We start from the raw sequence: 10955 nt of genomic DNA, 5'->3' as shown, positions 1-10955 counted from the left end.
TTTAATGTTTTTACACTTGTAAGTGCTGCATTAAGGATTAGAATACATGGCACTGCAGCATTCTGTAAAGTCAGGCCATGGCTCTCTAACCTGAAGCAGCGTACAAATCAGCTTTACTTTGTGCTATGTACTGTACTTTGTTAATGCGTGTATAACTCACAACCTAAAAAGTCACAGGTGAGTTTGGGCCTATTTCCCCCTTAAAGCACACACAGCCATGCACCCAGCATGCTTCATCTAGCTCAAAAATCAGTCTAGGAGTTTCTTTTTTTGTTTTTTTATTGAGGAATGATGAACTTGGATGGGGATAGGGCACATAGAATGCCCCAGAACTGAAGAAAATGTGAACTTGAACAATTCGTAGACTGCTAAACTTCTGGCTGCTCTCTACAACTGTTGAAGGCCTTGCACAAAGTCTTGGCTGTACAACTTCTAGCTGCACTTTCCCAGCAAAGTCCCATAGAATCTCCAGCTGCCTATAACTCATCCAGCTACCAGGGTCATCGGTTGCATCCTGCTAATATCCCTCCAGGTACTTCTAGTGATGGTGAGGTAGACTCTCTCTGCCTCTGGACAACTTGGGCTCTCTCCCACAGCTACCTCCTAGCTCTATCTCTTGAGCTGTCTCCTGACCTTCTGGATTCTTGGGTTGGCTTTCCAAATAGGCTCCCCAGCTAAGCCTAGCTGGGACCTCGGTGTCTTCAGCCTGGCTTCCTTCCCAGGCTTCTGGCCAGGAGGGCAAGGCAGTTGCATTTGCAGCTTAAGGGAGGTCTGCTAGAGGCAGCTAAAAACTTGGCTCAACCATCTGTTTTTGACTCCCCCCCACCTCAATCTTGAATAAGCCCTTAAGCAGAGTGAGCTGGAGCCCACTGTAAGAATACAAAAGCTGGCACAGGGGGAAGGGGGTTATCCATCCGCACTTTTAGATTTCTTTCAGTCAGCCTGCAGGCTGAATAAAAAAAATCTAAAGTTTATGCCCAGCTTGACTCTGACTTTGGCCCACCTTTGAGGCACTTTGCCCTACGTGACCATGCCCAGCATTGATAATTAGCCACCCTGGTACTAGGTAGCACCACTGTTCCGTCCTCGACATGTGCCTCCACTAGTCAGTTCAGTTTTTATTTACATAAAATGCAGCCAACAAGCTACTCCACTGTAAGAATATTATTTGGCACGATCCACGTTACTCTATATATTTTCTCAGCAATTAGAACATTTTGTTTTCACGTTTTCATCTCTCAAGATTAAGTGACGAGATAAACAAGGATGATTTTCTTATTACCTAATTAACACATCTCGTATTTCTTCCAACAACAGAATAACAAGGCAGTCACTTTACCATATGGGAGCCTCTGAAGATTTTGTGCAACGGAGAAGAGTGAGACTGATAGGAAATAATACATCGAAATAGAAGAGAGACATGATAGATAGATCAGCTTAGAAGAGAAGAATATAAGGAAGGAAAGGAAGGGGAAAAAAAGGAAAAAGAAGGGAGAGAGGAAGGAGGAATGGAAGGAAAGAATGGAACAGAGTGAGAAAGGAAGGGAAAAAGGAGGGAGAAAGGAAAATGAGAAGTAAGGGAGTGAGAAAGGAAGAAAAAGAATAGTGGAGAGTAAAAGAAAGAAAAAGAAGGCAAGAAGTAAAGAAAGGAAAGTAAGGAAAGTACTAGAAAAACAAAGGAAAGGATAGAGAGAGAGAAAAGAAAAAAGGAAGAGTGCAAAAGGAAGGAAAGTAAGGGAAGAAGGAAAGGAAAAAAAGAATGGAGAAATAGTGAAATGATGGAGAAAAGGAAAGACGGGAAGGGAAAGGAAGGCAAAGAAAGAGAGGGGAAGGGAAATGAGAAAGAGGGAAAGGGAAAGGAAAGAAAGGAAAAGGGAAAGAAAGAAAAATAAGGGAAGAAGGAAATAAAAAAAAGAATGGAGAAATAAGTGAAATGAGGGAGAACATGAGAAAAAGGAGAGAAGGAAGGAAGGAAGGTAAGAAAGCATAAAAAAGGGAAATGTGGGAGAGAAAGAGAAAAATGAACGAAGGAACATACAGAAGAAAAGAAGGAAGGAATATTTGCATTTTATATTTGACTAAGGGCATGGAAACTGTACCACCAAATTTCCTTCTCCCAGGGTCACTGTTATTTCTGTGAGATATTGCCATCTGAATTCCAAGCTCTGCAAAGAACAGCTCATTAGGAGAACGCCATACCATTGTCTGTCACCTTCTAGCACACCTCCTAGTGTGAGTTCGCTTTTTCTTACTTTTCTTGGTAGGAATAGCCTTGAGAAATAATTGATTCGTACAAAATATTACTTTCTGTACTGAATACTAAAATGATCTACTTACAGCTTATGAAGCTCACTTGAATTAAAGTGAAATTAAAGGCAAGTTAATAAAAAAATAACAAACATGTCTATACTTACCAGAGTGCAGTGGTTTTGTCCAGAGCAGCCTGGATCCTCCTTTCTTTGGGTCCCTCTCTGGCACTCATGGCCCCTCCCTCCTGCCAAGTGCCCCTACAGCAAGCAGCTTGCTATGGGGGCTCCCGAGCAGCTGCTCTGAGTGACTATACACACACAGAGCCATAGCTTGGCCCCACCCCCTCTCTCTCTTCATTGACTCACTGGCTTTGGTAGACAGCAGGAGCCATTGGCAAATCAATCATTTCGGCAATTCAGGCCCCAATCATTCTGGGGCGGACTGACAACTCATGGGGCCCCCAGGCAATAGGGGATCATGGGGCCCCTGTGTCCTTGTCCAAACTCAAAAATCCTATGAAAAAGGTACCAGGGGCATCTCATGGGGCCCCCTACTGACCCCGGGCCCTCGGGCAGTGCCTGAGTTTCCAAATGGTCAGTCCGCCCCTGGGTAAAACATCAGTGATCCCCAACAAAAACAGGCAATCCTTCACCAGCTAGCGTGCGCGCTCACCTTCCAACTGCGACCCGCAAAGGGTCACAGAGCATAAAAACAAAGCGATGATCTCAGACCGAATGGATCTCAATGGTAAGACAAACAATGGTTCCTCTGCATGCCATATAAATCAAGCAGTAACACCGATGTCCTTAAAGGTGTACCTTTAAATCTCCTCCTCCAATATCCTCACAAAAAAGGATCAAGAGAGAGCTCCCATAGTGTAGTAATTCAATGCTTTATTAAGTAGAAACAGACAAAAAACTACTCGCACGTATAAAATGGGTCTGCAGACCCAAAAGGCAATCACTGTATAAAACAGTACAGGGTGTATGAGGTTGGGAGTACCAAGATGGCGGCTGCTGTCCGTACCGGAATGATGTCACCACGCTTCCGTCCTACATATTACGTCACAAGTCACGTGACTTCATCAGGGTTCCATGAAGTCACGTGACTTGTTCATTATCACTACTACAATGTTTTTGTCCATCCATTTATTTACATATATTTTTTTCATGTTTTTTTTACCCACTCCACACTTTTTCACTTAATGATTTTGTACATTGATTGTATTCACTATTTTTTGGTCACTATTTATTGTGGTTGCTACTGGTTACACTCATGGTTGCTCTTACACCTGCTGGTATAGTTTTTATGGGTTGTTCTCTTTGCACATTTTATATGGTTTTTATGCTGATTGTTCACTCACTTCATGAATAAGTAGCACAGCATTTTTGTTTGTTTGCGCATTATTTATATATTGTTTATGCTGATAGTTCACTCACTATATGAATTAGTAGCGCAGCACCACGTCTTATAAATCGCATGGCAAGTTGCACCCAGCGTGACTGGGCACTAAAGCAAATGAAAGCATCTCTGTTTTCCAGGGAAAATTACATGTTCTAGGGTGCTGCTTACAGTAGGTGCAATAATATCACCCAAACCATCCTCTCCGCTCCTCGCATGACCTCCTGCTCTCTAGCTCCCTTGTCTCCTCCTCCCATGCTCGTCTCCAGGACTTCTCCAGAGCTTCCTCCATCCTCTGGAACTCTCTACCCAAATCTATCAGACTATTGCCTACTCTGCTCACTTTTATGCGATCTCTGAAAACCTCTCTCTTCAGTGAAGCCTATCCTGCCCTCAGCTAATAATGGAATCTTCTACTCCTCCTACCAGTCCATCCCCCACAGTTACTACTTTTTGTACCACTAGCCCCTCCCTCTTAGATTGTAAGCTCCAAGGAGCAGGGCCCTCCTAACCCTCTTGTATTGAACTGTATTGTTGCTGTATTGTCTCCCGTTATATTGTAAAGCGCTGAGCGAACTGTTGACGCTATATAAATCCTGTATAATAATAATAATTAGTATTTCTAATAAAGCAAATTTTACGTTTTTGAGTTCAGGTCACTTTAAACCAATTCTTTATTTTTTAACATCAACACACTTCTGCCAGTATACAGTCACTTTGGAAGTATACCTTTTTCATTTTAAAATAAACAAAGTAAAAAAAGATGAACAAAAGGCATATGAATACATTAAGCTGTTTTTTTACAGTTCAAAAATCTCCTTTTATTATTGTCGGATTTTATTGAAGCCCTGCAGATTAAGAGCGAGAAAGAACAAAAACAAGGAAATAGAACAGAGAACAAATAAAAATGGAAATCACTCCCCAAGGAATTCAGAAGCAAAAATTCAGAAGCAAAAGGTTACTTTTATCTGTTTGATAAGGAAAAACAAAAACTTTTATCCAGCCTTGTCAAACATTTAAAGTCTTAGAAAAATACTGATAGACAAAGTTCAGTGCAACAATCCATATTGTACAATCTTGAGGGACGCTGTCCTGTGAATTCCTTCTTCGGTTTATCTCTGCATCTATAGCTTGACTTTCATCTGCTACGCACTTTCTGGTTTAAACAGTTTATATCAAGCAAAATAAAGCACTGCGCAAAGAGCAAAGCACCACACTTTTATTATAGCAACAAAATTAGAGATTTAGTTTCTTTTTTTGATTATACCTTGTATTTTATTTTCATTTTGTCTTTTAGGTGTATCTAATGTCAGACCTTGGTTTTGGATAGAGAAGGGTAAAAAAATGTTTTGTTTGTTTTTTTGGCTATCTTGTCTTTTTTTAGGGAGATTTTCCTTCACTTCTTACATGAAGTGAAAGTAAAATTGTGCAAATTATGGGAAATCCTGTATTAGTTGTCACTGTCCCCATTGGAAGATCTCCGTTCTTTTCCTTTTCCAGGGACAACTGTAAGCACCCATTTACACTTGTGCACAACAAATGGCAATGCACCTGCTCGTTGTGAATGGCACTCTAAAGCACTACAACTCACATGCCATATCTTGAGATGGGCCGTGTTGCTAAAAAAAAGGGTCATGTATGTTTTTTTTTTAATCCATTGTAGTGTGTTGGCAGCCAATTCATTATAAAGTGGCTTCCTTAATGCAACACACATTAATGCACTGCAACAGATTGCTTAAAGTAACAATAAACCTTCATTTTCAAAAATTAAAATAACAAACATGCCATACTTACCTGCTCTGGGTAATGGTTTTGCACAGAGCTGCCTCGATCCTCCCTCTTCTGAGGTCCCCCACTGGCACTCCAGGCTTTTACTCTTTGGCTAGTGCCCTCACTTTCCATGGTGGCACCCATGTGGACTTGCTCCTGAGCTATCCTGTCTGTGTCTACTGACAAAGTGCGGTTGGCTCAGCCCCACCCCTGCTCTCTAATCACAGCATTTGTGGGAGCAGTAGTGGGAACCAATGGCCAGTTGTGTAAAGTGCTGCGCAAACTGTTGTATATAAATCCTGTATAGTAATAATAATTGTGTAGCAGTAGTGTGTAGCAATTGGCCAATGGCCAATTGTGTAGCAGTAGTGGGAGCCATTGGCCAATTGTGTAGCAATAGTGGGAGCCAATGGCTCCCGCTGCTATCAATCTACACAGTGAGGAAGGAGACAGCGGTGAGAGCCTCTGCTCTCATGCACATCACTGGATTGGATCGGGCTTAGGTAAGAATATGGATAGGGGGGCTGTGGGGATCCTGCAGCACATAGTTTTTTTTACTTTAGTGGCTTTAGAACCATTTTAAGTTTCATTGGGCCCTGTAACTTTGATTTTCCATCACTTTGTGTTCCACTGATATTAATTAGCTGAACAAATAGGATAAAATAGCACAGTGGGTACAGAAATAAAAAAAAAGAAACATTTCCATAATTGCCCATTTCATCCAAAAATAAAACAAAATGGCAATAGATACACTTTTAATTGTATCTAAATCCAAAACATGTTTTATTGCTTTTGACTAGCATAGGGAAGGGTTAGAAAAACCTCTGTTGGGTTTTTATTGCAGCCTGTGTCTAGGAGAAAAATGCACCCCTGGTGACCATTCTCACGTGGACTGAAGGTAACAGAAATCTAAAAATTTGAATGGCCGCTGTAACAGTAATAGAAGGGAACTCTATCAATGGGAACACTTGTTTTGTTGACAACTAAATTTTCTCTTATTTTGAAAAGATTCCTGTAACATGTTTTCTTTATCGGACAGGAGGTGAAAGTAATTCTCTCCGATGAAATAATAATTGCAAAAAGAAAAACTGAAAAACTGCCAGGGTTCTTTGATCGTTCCCTGCTCTATCCAAAATAGAAGAAATTGCTTTAGATAAACTTAGGTCAACTTAAAGTTCCACCATTCAAAACTTGAGATACATTTAATCATGGATTATGGCTTGTGGGCACCGGGTCACAAATCTGCCAAATATTCGCAAGTAGTTTTTTCATGTTTTTGGATATGACACCATATGTAGAACCATGGCATTGGGTAAGGCAGTCCATGTTGAGCTGACTTGGTCAAAAGGTTCTTCCAATGTCAACACAGGTCCATGACACATAGGCTATACTTGCTCTTCAGATCGAGAAGGGTCAAGTCTTCTCACTGGGACCACCTGTGTTGCTTTGCAACATCCAGAGCATATATACTTCAGAAAGCATAGATAGGCACTGCCGGAAATCACAACAGTCACAATGATGATTACGGTTGCACCAAAAGCTGGAGATACTGTGTCTTCTAATATGGAATGAAGGCCACCATTTGTTGTTAAGAAGGGGGATTCTGTGTGGTCATCTGCAAAACAGAAAACAAAATTATATCTACAGCAGTACATCTATATTTCTGGAGCCTGGAACACAAACTTTAAGGGGGTACAAATGAAACTCCTGTATAGTAGTGACATGTTTAATGTTTAACATGACACTTTCCTTCGTCCAGCATGGAGACAGGAAAGGGCACTTTAATTGTTTAGTCAGTAATTAACAGACTCAACCAATCTGCTCAGTTAATATAGCAATTAGGGATGAGGTTTGGGTTCACTGCTACCATGGTTCACTCCCCAGGAACCTATAACCTTGGTTTCTTGGTCAGTCGCAAGAGCCAATAATTTGAGGGAATGATTAACCCAGTCCCCTTTCTAAAGCAGGGTGGACCCACAGCATTCATTTTGCCAGTGTGTGTTGGACCTGTTAGGGAGAGAGGACAATTCTTTATATGTAGAGATACTGTTTTTTCTTACAGTGTAAAACCCCAACCAAAAATGTAAAATATTGCAGTTTATTAATGCCTAAATGTGGTGGCTGCATTTGTTTTTTCTTTTTAAGGGTTTTTTACCTCGATTTTCACCTGGTGATCTGGGCAGTAAGACACCTCCTGTTAGGACCCAGATCTAAACTTGCAACATCAACTGTGTCTGGCAGTATCCTTTCTTGCTAAACCATACCAGGGGTGGACTGACCATTCAGGCACTAGGGCACTGCTCGAGGGCCCTGGGTCAGTAGGGGGCCCCATGAGATGCCCCTAGTACCTTTCATAGGATTTTTTGGGATTGGTTTTGAGTGTGGGTGAGGACACAGGGGCCCCATGATCCCCTATTGCCCAGGGGCCCCATGAGTTGTCAGTCCGTTTACACTTTGTGTTTGCCATATTATTGTGCTCTCCCTAGCCAATATCTCGCTCTTGTCACTCCTGCAGCCATCCTTCTCTTCGCTACTGCTCATTACTGACCTTTGGCTTGTTTCTTGACTACCCTTCCGCTTGATCATGACCTGCAGCCATTTGTTACTGACCTTTGGTTTGTTCCTCAACTATGCTTCTGCTTGATCCCAACATGCAACCACTTGTTACTGACCTTCAGATTGTTTACTGATTATGCTTCTCCTTGATTCCTACCTGCTATAGTTTCTACTAGACCCCAGCTTGCTCACTTCTTGGTGGGGCGCTCCTGAGGACTGTGACCTGGTACTAACATTCAGCAACACCCATCTCCACCATCAGCTCTGGTGCATTTAATTTAGTTTTTAGACTGTGCACCTTAGATGAGCCCACGTCATCTGCAAGGGTGACCTGCTTGTATACTTATCCAAATGGTCGGTGAGAGTCTCCCTACTGCTATAGCTACTGGTCTCTGAGTCTTCACTCTGGAAGGAGGAACAACGAAGACACCTTTGAACCTCAGATTGTCAGTCTGAGGAGAGAGTAGTGTTAGATGCACTAGCAGATTTAAATTAGCTTTACTAAAAAATTGAAGGCAAACTCCACCTAACACGTTATAAGCACTTACAGTAATAGGCTTTTCTTTCCTTTGGGGATAAAGGCTTTACATACGTGAATAAACACTGATTGTTGTAGACACCTCTGTGTTAAATGGTTTCTCTCAAGCTTCTAACTGCAAATTTTGCTGACCAGCTTGGTCTGTTGATGGAAGTTGTAATATAACAGACTCACTGGCGGGATCATCAGGTGAAAATAAAAGGATAAAAAAAGCCGAGATGACCATCACATCTAAGAATTGGTAAGCTGTAATATATTAAAGATTTGCTTTTGGGTTAAGATACACTTTAAGTTTGTTTTCATTGTAATTATTTTGAACTTTATGTTGTAATAGGGGATGGTTTACCCATTCCTTCAGGTTATTGTGGACATTTTACAGTTTTAGGAAAACTTGAGCAAATGGTTATCATACTACAATGGATAATGCAGAAAATAAAACTAGCAAACCATTCATGCTACTTCCACTATTATAAAACATAGAGGCGATGCTGTTGTACCATAGACCACTTATCCCTGCGAAAAAAAAAGTAAAAAAAAAACTTGTCCCATCAAAAGTACACATAAAAAGAATTAATATTTCCCATATTTGGCAAGTAGTCCTAGTAAATGTATTTCTGTCATCTATTACCTGATTTAAGTGTCTGACTAGTCAAGTCAAGCAGGCAATCAGTACTTGAAAATGTTGAGCCAACGTAAGACATGTGTGGCCAGGAAAGGCCAATCTCCAGAAAGGTTGATAATATATTGGAAGGTTATGTTCCCACAAATGGATATATCACAATGACAGAACACAGTTAGATAATATTTGACAACATTTAATAACTAGTAGTTCAGGTGCTCCACTAATCTAAGGAATGCCTTTTAAAGACTGAAGAAATCTGCAATTTCTGTAAACTACACATGAGTCCAAACCAGCCTTTATCAGCCTTATTGCCCTGGAGCACTTGAAATAATCTTCATATCTTTGGGAACCTCTGCTAAAATCAATTGGCCGGCAGTGGGAAAAATACTCCTTACATTGTTGGCCAGTGGGTAGAATGCCCCTCTTACAACGTTGGTCAACATGGAACTCTTACAGATGGGAAAAAAAAATCATTAAGTTAGCTCTGCCAGATGGCACCATAAAATGGGTGGTTAAGGAACCCCTAACAACCTCTGAAGGAACCCTAGAGTTCCAGAGAACCCAGGCTGAGAGAGGTTGGACTAAATCCTTCCCTACAAGCAAAAGTAAACTTTATGAATGCCTTGGGAAGTACTTCCGATGGGTTCAGAGTTAAATACATTATTAGTAACTATGTACAGAAAAAATATTCAACACAGTAAAATGATCATTTTAACCACATCCACAAGAAAAAAAGTAACAACAGGGTCGTATTGTTGAATTTTCCTTAACGAAGCTGGTATCTTCTTTCAATTTTTTTTATTAATCACTAAAGATCATTGTAAGGGTACTAGAGACAGCCAGGCTGACTGATGACCACAAAAACACTGATGTGGTAGAAACAAAAAAAAATTCACTGTCATTAACAATCCAGACAAGCGTGCACAAATTTTATAATGAATCATACATGTCATGATACTGAAAAGCCTCTGAGTCATTATTGCCCTGTTTCCGAACTGACGAGAGGAAAGCATTGTCTCCACTGCAGAAGGAAGAATGCATTCTTTCAAACAGCATGCCTCTTGAACTGTGACCTTGTCTTAACCGAGGACACAAACAGGTCGTTTGCCTTACCCCAATTATTTCAGCAGGTGGAAGGCTGGAAGAACCTGACAAAGATGTCACTAAGTTCCATTTGTTCTTTGCCTTGGCCTTGTGTCTCTTTCTAATGTGTCCTCTGACTACAGCTGGCTGGGTCACTGCTTGGTGCAATGACCTTTAAAACATTTTCTGTATGGTGTAATGTATTGTTGTAAGATCCGCAGAGAGCTGAATCTACAGAATTGTAGAGTTAAATACTCCACCTAGTCTGTCTTATATGAATGAATTGTTTGTAGCTATCAGCAAGAAAAAAAAGGTGACTGATATTGGCCTTTTTTCCATGCTTTTTGTAATTTGAAATAGCACTAAACTGTCCTCTTTTCTTATCTTAACCTCCCTAGCGGTCTGATTATGTCAATATTTCAGTGCTCAAAGCGGTACATTGTTTTTGATGGAAATATGTAGTTTTTTTATTGTAGGCCTGTAATTCTTAGGAATAACTCACTGAAATCTGTCCGAACAAGAGTCTAGTAAACATCCCGGGCATGTTAAAATTTGAAACACGAAATCGTAAATTATAATATAATAAATAATCATAAAAAATAATAAAATAATACATTTAATTCAATAATGTAATCAAACCAAAAACACTGAATTTTGAAATAGCGTGCTATGTTCGCACATCACTGAGGTTAGTCGTAAAATCATTTTCAGTGTCTGATGATGAATTTCCCCACA

At 40.6% G+C, this 10955-nt stretch overlaps 1 long non-coding RNA gene across 1 annotated transcript in view; it reads right to left on the bottom strand.

The window, feature by feature from the left end:
• Positions 1-4307: 4307 nt before the first annotated feature.
• The window catches only part of LOC149471156 (uncharacterized), a 286796-nt gene continuing 280148 nt past the window's right edge, over positions 4308-10955 (bottom strand). Inside the window, exon 2 of the long non-coding RNA XR_016307273.1 lies at positions 4308-7036. This is a non-coding gene — a long non-coding RNA (uncharacterized LOC149471156). The remainder of the gene's footprint in view (positions 7037-10955) is intronic.

The sequence above is a fragment of the Staurois parvus genome, unplaced genomic scaffold, assembly GCF_062004578.1.
Source record: "Staurois parvus isolate SC_StPar_1 unplaced genomic scaffold, SC_StPar_1.0 ptg000027l, whole genome shotgun sequence".
NCBI classification, from domain to species: Eukaryota; Metazoa; Chordata; class Amphibia; order Anura; family Ranidae; genus Staurois; species Staurois parvus.
Note: the sequence above shows the minus strand (reverse complement) of the source record. Positions and strands in the feature narration are given on the sequence as shown.